This window comes from Megascapheus bottae, chromosome 19 (assembly GCF_031878675.1).
Source record: "Megascapheus bottae isolate mThoBot1 chromosome 19, mThoBot2.hap1, whole genome shotgun sequence".
Lineage (NCBI taxonomy): Eukaryota > Metazoa > Chordata > Mammalia > Rodentia > Geomyidae > Megascapheus > Megascapheus bottae.
This window is the reverse complement of record NC_143527.1, coordinates 20,472,922-20,486,233: the sequence shown is the minus strand read 5'-3', so window position 1 is coordinate 20,486,233 and position 13,312 is coordinate 20,472,922.

Genomic DNA, 13,312 nt, shown 5'->3' with positions numbered 1-13,312 from the left:
GTACAATAATTACCTATCCGATAAAAATTAAAATATCCCAAAATGTTGTGATATATAGAGCCCAACTCATAAGTAGCGTAAGTGATGGGAATTGTGAAGGCCACTTCCCAGTCAATAATGAAGAAAAACTAGGATTGGAATGAATAAAGACAAGATAACAACTTTGACTACATTCGGCTCTTGAAGTAAAGCCCTAGGCTATCTTACTCTCATGAAGGCAAATATCCTCACATGATGATTTTATGACTTTAATTTATGTAATATTTATGCATGTCCCCATGGTGTCATAAAATGTTCTAGGCATATACTTATATATACTCAAGTATATTATCCACACAAGTTTTCTGTAATATACATCCTTTTGAAACTATAGGGGCAGATACTCAAAACAAGATGTGCTGTATTCACAAAATGGCATGTTGAACTGAAACCCCTTCATACAATTACTTAAAAAGAATAAGAAGGGCCGGGTGTTTGGCCCTTCTGGCAGAGTGCTTACCTAGCATGCACAAAAACCCAGGTTTGATTCCTCAATATCACATACACAGAAAAAAGCCAGAAATGGTGCTGTGGCTCAAGTGGTTGAGCTAGCCTTGAAAAAACCCAAGGACAGTGCTTGGGGCCTAAGCCCAAGCCCAGGACTGGCAAAAAAAAATAATAATAAATAAATGACTTTAAAAAACCCACAAAAAATAAACTAGTTTAAAATTGAAATAATTTGGCTCTGTAACCTTCAAACACATGTAACCATTATGCTAGACTTATATTGGCCAATTGTCCCCATCTTCCCAGGAAGGGTCAGATTCTGGGAATACAAGAATTTGAGTGTTAAAGTGGGGAAAGCATTTAACAAACTGGTGAATTTGGTTATTCCAAATAAGATTAGAGTGATTGAAGTGTGGCCTTCAGAGTTACTCCTAAATAACTTGTGTGTCGGGGTGGAGTGAGGGGAGAGTATTAGAAATTGGGAGATGGAATTTGAGAGGTAGAGTGCAACAACCAAGGACTATCAAACATCAGGAGTATCTCATGTTCTCCATTTTGGCAGTTATTATCTACGCAATTAACAAAAAAAAATCTTTAAAAGCCAAACAAGCCATATTCAGACTCTAGACCAAAACAATTAAAATTAGAATGTTGAGGGTGGGCCCACACATTAGAAAATTTATCAAAGCCTTCCATATTATGTAAATATTGAGTCAGGGATCATCACCAATGGTGTATCTGGGCCGAAGACCTTACAAAGGCAATGTCAGGAGGACTAAAGTTGGAGGAAAGGCTAACACACAAAAGTAGAAGGAGAATTTACTGCCATGTCCTCAGCTTGGATTGGGAGTGTGGTTCCCAGCAGGATAGGAGACAGGGTCAAGCAAGGATGTAACTGACATGGAGGAGGGGGTTCCAGGGTAGAGAATGGAAAGCAGCTAATGAATAGCTAAGTCCAAGAAGTAGATGTATTCTTGTGTCTGATGGGGAGAATTTCCTGGCCCTCTGCCAATTTTTTGTATACATCACAGGTCCAGCCACATGCAGCTACCTTCTGTTAGGGGAAACACTGAGGATGATTCAATAGCGGAAATGTTCAAGCCCACCACAACTCACTTTCAACAGATATGGATTGTTTGAAAACCCAGATTTGTAAAATGGATACATTAGAGAATATTTACTTCATGAAATGATCCACAGTGGGAATCTTACATAGCCTGCCCCCCTTGGGCCAACTGATTTTATTTACCAGGAACCATTTCACACAATTGTTTTCCATAAGCCCATCTGTCAGGAAGAATTGTGAACTAAGTTTCAGGAAACAATAACTCTTGTTTATTCTGAGATGAGTTTTGAACTTCAACACATAATGTACCTCTGTACAATTAGCGTTTTTGGTTTTCATGTGAAGAATGAAAAACTGTTCTATTTCAACATGTCAGTAATATAATAATACGGAAGCGATTAGAAAATTCTAAAATGTCTTAACAAGATAGTGTTTAGAAGATCATTCATTATATTGTGACTTGAGATCTCATGATTCCATTGACATTTAGCTCATGAAATTGGACGTGATAGGATAGAGATGTTTGTTTAATCAATTAATTCAAGATGATATTTAATTCTTAAAAATAAAGTCAGCTAGGGAAGGTGGCGACGGTTCAGTGTGAGTCATACTGACCTCCCACCAAGATTCAAGTTCTGGCAGCGCAGGGGACAGTTCTTTACCAGAAATTGATCCTAAGTAAGCTTTAGCGCCACAGAGATCTCAGTCAGAGAGGAAAAAGGCAGAATACCAGTGCGAGAAGACAGCATGGAGCCCCGCCAGCCTTGGAGCAGACAGCGCTTCACGGTGCCGCAGACCCGCTGGCTGCAGACAGAGCCACACAGAGCCTGCGCGAGCCCAGACCCGACACCCAGCCCCTGCACCGACCTGCCAGTTTCATGGAACTGGACAATCCAGCAATCTGTGAGTACCTCCGATGAGAAGTTTCCACTTCTGCTCACATTGGGAGGGAGCCCATCCCCCTCCAGCTGAGAGCAACGCCATCTTAACTGTTGGCAATAACCCGGCCAAAGCAATTGGAGCCTGAGAGGTGGTGCTGGAAACGCCATCATTCTAAATGGCAAAGGATTTCCCAGCGATCCCTTAGCCAGAAATCCGTCCCCAGCGCTGCTAAAGTCCATCCCCTGGGCCCGCCACAAACCTGGTAAACAAAACCGCCTGCGAATCTTTCAGCTTTGTTTTACCAAACAAGCAATCAGATCTGAAAAACCTCAAAGCCAAATCATAAGACAAAAGACTTTGTGAAGTGTTTGGATCCCGAATTTAGTGGAGACACAAGTCTCCTATCCTGCCCGCCACCCCCCCCCAAAAAAAACCCCTGAAGAATACCATTTAGGTGTACCTATTTATTTCTTTCCATTTTACCTACACCTTTTTTTCTAATGTTATGATTCATTCCTTCTTTTTTTTTTCTCCTCTCCTTTCCCGCATCCCTTCTGTCACTGTGGTCATTCCTAGAAACACAGTGACAGATCTGGGTATAGTCTGAATAAAAATGATATCCATATTGATGCAGTCACCTGCTCCTTAAACTCCTGGTTCTCAACCTTAGTATTTCTTGGGTAAGAACTCACAATAGTGAGGAATCTCCCCCCACCTTTTCTTTCTTTATTATTTTTTTTAGTTTGTTTTTTGTTTTTTTGGTTTTGGTTTTTAGTTTGTGTGTGTGTGTGTGTTTGTGTGTGTGTGTTCCATTTTCTTTTATTTTGTTGTTGTTTCGTTTCTTTTTTTTTAATTTGTATCATTGAAAAATCTCCTACATCTACCTCTCTCTTTATATAATCTTCTTATTGCTCTTCTTATTTTCATAAGTTTTTTCTAAGTTCATCTAAACTTTCTCCTCAAATATTCTTCCTGTCTATCACCTTAGGTCAGTTATCCTAACGTGATAACTTTTCTTCATTACTATAATAATCCTACACTCCTGCAGTATTCTTTTCCTACCTACTTTGTCGTCTTTCATATTATTTTTCTATCTCTGGTCCTCTGTTCATCCTTCAACTCTTATAATACATGGATCTACATTTGATGGTTGTTGAGCAATGCTGTGTATCTAGGTGTTCAATTATACTCTAAGTCCAGAGGGACTTAAATACAATAGAGATTGGATTGAGGGGCTTATTGTTTTGGTTATAAATCGGTAATCTGGGGCCAGGAGTTTGGCCTAGTGGTTAAAGTGCTTGCCTAGAATGCATGAAGACCTGGATTCGATTCCTCGGTACCACATACATAGAAAAAAGCCAGAAGTGGTGCTGAGGCTCAAGTGGTAGAGCTCTAGCCTTGAGAAATTCCAAGGACAGTGCTCAGGCCCTGAGCTCAAGCCCAGGACTCGCAAAAAAATAAAATAAAAAATAAAATAAAATAAGATAAATTGGCAATCTGTGGTTGTATTAGATTTGTATGTAAGTGCACAAAAAGAAAGAGAGAGTGATATTACCCTCTAAAAGAGCAAACATCTATTGTCAGCCAACTAAAAAGGTCTATTGGTTATATGTGAAAAATAATAATCTTGTTTAGTATTAATCTTGCTCCCATTTTCAAATAGGCAGAACAAGAAACTCAAGAAAAATGTCAAATCAAGAAATAGCGTCTCTTACCCAACATAAACAGGCAATGTAGCAGTCAGTAGCAAATCTAGAGGAGAGCTTTCCAAGTACTATATAAATGCAATTGATAAACATCATTAATGAAAAGTGTGAAAACATAAAGAAAGAGATAAGGGAGGAAGCCATAGCTAAACAAGAGGAAACCATAAATAAGGTGATATGTGAAAAAGCTGAAGCCATAAAGGAGGCCATAATAAAAGTTTTTCAAAGAAAAATGGACAAATTCATAGAATCCACAAATAAAAAGATGACTGAACTCCAACAAATGTCCAAAGACAATAAACCTGCTGAGTTAAACACTGAAATGGAAATCAAGGAGCTAAAGAAATGCATACATGATGCAAGGCATCAAAAATGAGCAATTAGAAGCAAGGGAGACGAAGAATAAAGTAGATAGGTTTGATAGCAGGTTACACAATACAGAAGAGAGAATTTCCGGGGTTGAAGATAATTTAGTTGTTATAGAGAAAGAACAGAAAATGAGTCAATTCAAATCTAAGAAATAGGAGAAAATGCTACAGGAGGTCCAAGATACAATTAGTAAGCCTAATTTAAGGCTAATTGGTATTGAGGAGGGTCTGGAGAAAGAGGTCAATGCTATTGGAAATATACTTCAGGTAATCATCTCAGAGAACTTCCCAAATATCCAGAAGGGCAGGCCCATTCAGATACAAGAAGTTTTTAGAACCCCAAACAGACCTGACCAGAAAAGGACATCCCACCGCCACATTATAATCCGAACTGGATCAATAGAGACCAAAGATAGGATCCTAAAAGCAGCCAGGGAAAAGAGAACAATCACCTATAAAGGCAAAACAATCAGAATATTCCTACATTTCTCAGCAGAGACCATGCAAGCAAGAAGCGATTACAAGGATATATGTCATGCCCTGAAGTCAAATAACTACCAACCAAGAATACTGTACCCAGCTAAGCTCTCATTCATAACTGAGGGAAAAATAAAAACATTCCATACCAGGGAAAAGCTGCAACATTATGTAGCAACCAAATCAACATCACAGAAAATTCTCAAAGATGTTCTACACATAGAAAACCAACACAAATGTAATACACAGAAAGAAATGGCATCTAAAACTCATAACATGTAAGTACCATAAGAACTATCCAGACACAGGCCCTAATGAAAGCTTGTAAAAATGGCAGGAACCAATAAATATTTCTTAATCCTGACTCTCAATATCAATGGACTTTAACTCTCCAATTAAATGACACAGATTATCCAGTTCGATCAAAAAGCAAGATCCATCGTTCTGCTGTCTTCAAGAGACACATCTTACCCCCCAAAACAAACATTTTTTGAAAGTGAGAGGTTGGAATAAAATTTATCAAACTAACGGTCCACATAAACAGGCTGGAGTTGCCATCCTCACATCAGATAAAATAGACTTCAAACTAAAATTGGTGAGAAAAGAAAAAGAAGGTTACCACATACTAATAAAGGAATCTTTCCTCCAGGAGCACATAACCATTCTAAACATCTAAACACCTAATCCCGGAACTCTGAACTTCATCAAGCAAACTTTACTTTCACTGAAATCATACATGGAATGAAACACAGTGATTGTTGGTGACTTTAACACACCACTCTCACCTATGGACAGATCAACCAGGCATAAACTCAACAGAGAAACTTAGAATTGAACAACTGTATAAACCAACTAGATCTAACAGACTTCTGCAGAATATTCCACCCAGCAACATCACAATACATGTTTTTTTTTCAGCAGCACATGGAACATTTTCCAAAACAGACCACATTTTAGGCCATAAAACAAACCTGGGCAGATTCAGAAACACTGAAATTATTCCCTGCACTCTCTCAGATCACAAGGGCATCAAATTAGAACTGACCACCCATCTCTACCAACAAAAACACTGTAACTCATGGAGATTGAACAACACATTGTTGAATCACCAATGGGTCATCAAAGAGATCAGAACAGAAATTCAACAGTTTATGAAATTTAACAAAAAAGAGTACACAAAATACCAGCTCCTTTAGGACATGGCAAAGGAAAATTACAGCTCTGAGTGCCTACAATAACAAATTGGAAAAATCGCAAAAAAACAATTTGATATGTCACCTTAAACTCCTGGAAAAAGAGCAACAAACCAACCCTAATCCCACTAGAAGGAAGCAAATTATTAAAATCAAAGCAGAATTAAATGAATTGGAATCCAAAAAAACTATAGAAAGAATCAACAAAACAAGGAGTTGGTTCTGTGAAAGAATTAACAAAATTGACAAACCCTTAGCAAATCTTACCAAAAAAAAGAAGGGAGCATATCGAAATAAACAAAATCGCAGATGAAAATGGTAATATCACAACAGAAATTACCAAGATCCAGAGTATCATGAGGGAATACTTCTCAAACCTTTACACGAACAAATTTAAGAATCTAGAAGAAATGGATGAATTCCTAGCCAATACTAACATACCACACTGAACCAAGAAGAACTAACCCAACTAAATAGGCCTATTTCAAGCTCTGAAATAGAAATGTCAATAAGAGACCTACCATCTAAGAAAAGCCCAGGGCCAGATGGATTCACAGCTGAATTCTATAAGGTCTTCATAGCAGAGCTCATACCAATACTCCTCAAGCTCTTCAATGAAATTGAAAATGTGAAGGCTCTTACCAAACTCATTCTATGAAGCCAGTATAACTCTCATCCCCAAACCAGACAGAGATTCATCAAAGAAAGAGAACTATAGACCTATTTCTTTCATGAACATCGATGCAAAACTTCTCAACAAAATACTGGCCAACTGTCTACAACAGCTCATCAAAAAATTATACACTATGATCAAACAGGTTTCATCACAGGGAGGCAAAGCTGGTTCAACTTACGCAAATCAATTAATATAATTCAACACATCAAAAGGACCAAGGACAAAAATCACATGATTGTCTCAATAGATGCAGAAAAGGCATTTGACAAAATCCAACACCCCTTTATGTTAAAAGCTCTGGAAAAACTAGGAATCCATGGAACATTCCTCAGTATAATAAAAGCTGTGTATGACAAACCCACAGCTAGTATTATACTTAATGGCAAAAAGCTAAAGCCATTCCCTCTAAAATCAGGAATGAGACAAGGATGCCCACTATCTCCACTCCTCTTTAACATAGTATTAGAATTCCTAGCCAGAGCAATAAGGCAAGAAGCAAGCATAAAGGGGACCCAAATAGGAAAAGAGAAAGTAAAGCTTTCCCTCTTTGCAGATGATATGATTCTGTATTTAAAGAATCCTATAAATTTCACTCCCAAGATTCTTGAGCTGATTCAAAACTTTGGAAGGGTAGCAGGATATAAAATTAACCCTTAAATATCAGCTGCCTTCCTCTACGCTAACAGTGAAGGGAATGAAGCAACAATCAGGAAAGCAATTCCTTTTGCAATAGCCTCAAAGAAAATAAAGTACCTAGGAATTATCTTAACTAAGGATGTAAAGGATCTTTTTGATGAAAACTTTAAAACTCTGAAAAAGGAAATTAAAGCAGAACTGAGGAAATGGAAAAACCTCCCATGCTCCTGGATTGGAAGAATCAACATCGTGAAAATGACAGTCTTGCCAAGGGCTATCTACAAATTCAATGCAATACCCATCAATATCCCAATGTCATTCCTTAAAGAAATAGAAGAGGCAATGCAAAATTTCATATGGAATAATAAAAGACCCCGTATAGCAAAAACACTTCTTAGCAGAAAGAACAGCGCTGGAGGAATTTCAATTCCAAACTTTAGACTCTATTACAGAGCTATAATTATCAAAACAGCTTGGTACTGGCACAAGAACAGGCCTGAAGACCAATGGAATAGAACTGAGGACGCAGATATCAAACCACAGACCAATGGCCACCTAATCTTTGACAAGGGAGCCAAAAAAATAGAATGGAAGAAAGACAGCCACTTCAACAAATGGTGCTGGCAGAACTGGTTAAGCACCTGCAGAAAACTAAAGTTGGATCCTTCTTTGTCAACCTGCACTAGAATTAACTCCAAATGGATCAAAGACCTGGAGGTAAAAGCTGACACACTGAAAACTTTACAAGAAGGAATAGGAGATACACTAGGCCTCCTTGGCACAGGTCGAAACTTTCTTAATAAGGACCAAGAAACATAACAAATCAGAGAAAGGCTGGATAAGTGGGACTGCATTAAACTGCAGAGCTTCTGTATGGCAAAGGACATAGCTAGTAAACTAATCAGGAAGCCTACAGAATGAGAGAAGGTCTTCACCAACCATACAACACACAAATGCCTCACATCTAAAATATATCAACAGCTCAAAAAATTGAATCACTCCAAAACTAATCTCCAAAGTAACAACCATCCCATTAAAAGATGTGCGAAAGACTTAAAGAGAGTCTTCTCTGAAGAAGAAACAAAAATGGCCTATAGACACATGAAGAAATGCTCAACATCTCTGGCCATAAAAGAAATGCAAATCAAAACAACTCTAAGATTCCACCTCACTCCAGTTAGAATGGCCAGGATCAAGAGAACTAATAACAACAGATGCTGGAGAGGATGTGGCCAGGAGGGATCACTACTGCACTATTGGTAGGTGTGCAAACTTGTTCAACCACTATGGAAAGCAGTGTGGCAGTTCCTCAAAAGACTAAACATAGAGCTCCCCTATGACCCAGCAATTCCACTACTTGGCATTTACCCAATTGTCCAGAAACAAGGACATATTGAATCCACTAGCACAATGATGTTCATTGCAGCACTATTTATCATAGCAAAGATATGGAACCAACCTAGATGTCCCTCAGTTGATGAGTAGATCAACAAGATGTGGTATTTGTACACAATGGAATTCTATGCTGCTATCAGAAACAGTGACATTGCCCCATTTTTTAGGAAATGGAAAGACTTAGAAAAAATCATATTAAGTGAAGTAAGCCAGACTCAAAGGAACTTAGGCTCAATGGTTTCCCTCATTTGTCATAATCAGTAGAAACCTTGGGCTCTCCTAGCAGAGATTTGCAATAGAGCAAAACCTTGATACAAAAGGCCATATAATGTGAAGCTAATTGAAAGGACCTCCAGGATATTGAAACAAAAGCCATATAATGAATGATTGTGGTTCTTAAGGTACTATGTAATCTCTCATCTCTTTTGCTGTCCCTTGGTTATCTCATATTGTTACAGTTTGTTACACTTTGTTACACTTTGTTATCTGATATATGGGATATATTTGTATTTGGTTATTTGAAATTGGATAGCGAAGGGGAGAAAACAAGATAAGGGGTGGGGGTTGGGGGGAGGGAAATGGGGACCAAGACATGTGAAAGGGTATCAATGTATGTGAATTAATGCACCTTCTATCTGGCAAATATAATGTAACTCTTCTATTAATTACAATAAAATATATGGAAAAAATAAAAAAATGGTTTTCTAATAAAAATAAAGTCATCTATTTATTTTTTTAAAAAAGATGATATTTAATTGTAGGAGCTCTGATCCAAACTAGGGGAAATCCCCCATCTTCATCACAAAAAATGAGAGAGAAAGCTTCAGAGAAAGAGAGAGAATACTAGTATAACAGAGTGGTGAAACAGGGTAGAAATTGCAGATGCATGGAAGTCTTTCCTGTAATAGTAAGCAATGCCAGTAATTGTTCTTTTGCATAATATCAGGAGGCAAATCGGGGCTCCTGGCAGAAGCACATGAAATTTTGGTCATTTATGAATGGGAAGAATAACATAAAATTACCTTGGAATAGAAGACAATTAGTCCAGCAAAGAATGGTTAGGATGAATCTGTAAAAGTGGGAAATAACAAGAGGGGCCTCAGAGCCTGGTCCAGAACACAGAACAATGTTGTTGCTAGCCTGAGGAAAAGATTAACATCAGTTTTTTTTTTATGGTACTATGGTGGGCAGTGATATTTAAATTTCTTCCTACATGGAATTCATAGCTAATTAGTCATAAGGTTATTTTGTGATTAAATACATAACTCATTAAAATTCACTTTAATCATTCTTTTTTGTATAAATCATAGTCTTATAAATAGTATCTTGGACCTGTTACATAGGAATAGCTTTGTGTAGCTCCAAGAAGAAAGTTACTGTTATTGCAGAGGATACAACTAACTTAATGACCATTAGTGCTTACAAACCCATATTGGCTAGAGACAATTTGGATCTGTTTAACCTGCAGGACGTAAACACAAGGCTCTTCCCTCAGCCCTATCCCATACCTACACCTTGTCACTTGTATGGGAAGTTGTACAGAGCATAAGGCAGATCTTCAGTTTCCTCTTTTCTTACAATAGATGAATACAGGAGTGGATACCAGAAACAAAGGAGGTCAAACAGATGTGAAGTAGAAAGGCAGCATGTAAGGGGTATAACGGGCCAGCTTGCATCTGACGAATTTACAGTTTTTGCCAAGCCAGTTGGGAATGAATTTTTTTTAAGAAGGAAAGGAATTAAAATGAGAAGCATTTGTCTGAGAGACAACATTGAGGGTTTTGAAGAAGGCTTATCAGCTGGCTTGCTTGAAAGCTGGCTCTTCATTTTTTTCTGTGTCTGTATTGCTATATTTTAAAAGACATCTCCAGAGATAAAACAGGACTGAGTCACATCTGTGAATCTGAGTGGTAAACTGACTTTCCTCAGTGAGTTACATGTAGGAGAAATTAAACAATCCAGGGTGTTGAGATCAACACCCCTCAAATTCCTGAAACTACCACCCTTGCTGTACAGTTACTCTCCTAAATCATCTTTGGATCAGCTGCAAAAAAATGTCTTTTAAAATAGAAGGCCTTAGGTGATATATGTCTCTAGAAAATGCTAAACATTATTCCAAGACATTGAATGGTCGGACTAATTCCAGCTGTTTTTTGCAAGCAGGAAAAACAAGAGGGGGGAAACAATATTTAACAAGAAATGTATTCATAACATTACAGATGTAACTGCCACCCCTCTGGATACCACCTTGACAATAAAATTAAATTTTAAACAAGCACAGAATCTGTGCATTGGCTAGCTTGTCTCAAATGTTCAGGATTCTGTACAAACTTTTTTTTTTCCTCTGGTCCTGGGGCTTGAAATCTGGGACTAGATACAATCCCCAAACTCCTTTCATCCAAGGCTAGTGCTCTACCATTTGAGCTACAGTTTCACTACTAGCTTTTTCTCTGATTAATTGAAGATGAGAGTCTCATGGAATTTCCTGCCAGGGTTGGCTTCTAACCACAAACCTCAGATCTCAGCCTTTCAAGTAGCTAAGATTCCAGGTGTAAACCACCAGTACAGGCTCTAAAGCCTGGCTTGTACAAGCTCCTAAAGTAAATTTGGCATGGCCAGCCATAGCTTAGGTCTATTCTCAACAGCATTGGACCTCACTCAGAGGGAAGGAAAATTATCACTGAAGATTCTCCTGGATATGAAGGATATAGTATTTATTATCTGATTCAGGTTGTATGACTAGGTGCTTTATAACTTCTTTCTTTCTTGATCAACTGGATTTTATAGGTGGTACTATAAAGGCAAATATTCTTTAACATAAGCACAGTATACTCCAGGACTTAACCCTCACTCAAGATCTATTTTTATTTCATTGGGTAGATTTGATATGGATGCTCATCTGCTCTAATAGCCACAGAGTTCAAATTCCAGTCTCACTGTTCACCAGGCAGACTTGTGGTATTGCATGAACTTCCAGCCCTACTGGCTGTAAGGATCACAGTAACAACATGCCAATGTTCTACAACCACTCGGAGGAACAAGCAAGCTAATGCTTAAGGGCCATCATGCAGAGATTTATTCATAACTCTGTCATTATAGGCTATTCTTGCTCTCTCTAGACTAGATGTGGTTATGTTCTCTATGTTCTGAGGCTGAAACATTGGCCCTTCCCTGAGCTGGTTTGGCTGGAGGCCCAAAGAGGGCAGCACCAGCTTATTTGACTCTGTGACTTCTGTCACTTACTAGTTTGACTTCCTCATCCTCTTGAAGTGATGAATTAGGCTGTGTCAGGAACTTGGAGTTATCCATCAGGGTTCTCTCCAGGAATGTTATGGTAAGCAGGGGAAAATTTATTTAGCTCTCTCTGTTTCCTCATTCTGACAATTGATGAGTGAACATCTGTATTATCTTGCTTCTTAACCCTACAAAGAGAGAATTGGGTTTGTTTTGCTTTGCTTTGTTTTGGTTGTGAGGCTTGAATTCTGGGCCTGGATGCTGTCCCTTAGCTTTTTTGCTCATGGCTACCATTTTACCACTTTGAGACACAGTGCCATGTCTGTTTTTCTGGTGGTTAATTGGAGATAAGAGTCCTTTCAGACTGGCTTTGAACCATGATCCTCAGATCTCAGCCTACTAAGTAGCTAGGATTACAGCACCTGGCATTTTTGCTTCACTCAATCACTTGAAGTATTTTATGTTGACTTTGTGGGAAGTACTGACTTCCAAACATAATGACATATTGAATGATAACTATGATTCTTGCTGACTTTTACGTGTAGTGGGTACCTCTGAATGTCAGCTCTGCCCCATACCAAGCATATGTTTCAACGGTAATTCATCACAACCACAGAGAAGGTGAAACAAGCACCTGGGGCAATGTTTTCCTCTAATAAACTCAATAGGAAAGCATAGAGAAAATAGAGGCAAAAAATATTTGCTTCCCTCAAATGATGCCAAATACTGAGTCTACTAACTGGCTCAAATTGCAACTGCTCTTCTAATCCCATATACAGAAGTGTATGGCATATTTATATATAAGCCTATAATTGCCACATCTCAAGATATACCAGTTGGAATAAACACTCAAAGAGTATTTTGCCTGGCAAAGTATCCAATGAAATTTAAAAGACCCTCTCTTCCTAAATTTTACCTTTCCTTCAAAGTGCCCCAGGAAACCAACCCACCTAACTGGCTGGCACTCATCCAACCTTACAATGATTTCACAGGGTTCTTATCCTCAGATATTTTCTTATCTTATAACCAGATAAGATGTTCTTTGAACTCTCTGCATGGTAAGGAAACTGTACAAAAGACATAAGTATTGTTATTTCCCTGTTAAATTTTTCTGCTGTATGTCATAGCTGACTTGAGTTTCTGTGTTCTGTTCAGGTTTCTTCTTCATACTATGCACTTCTTTGCCATTTGTA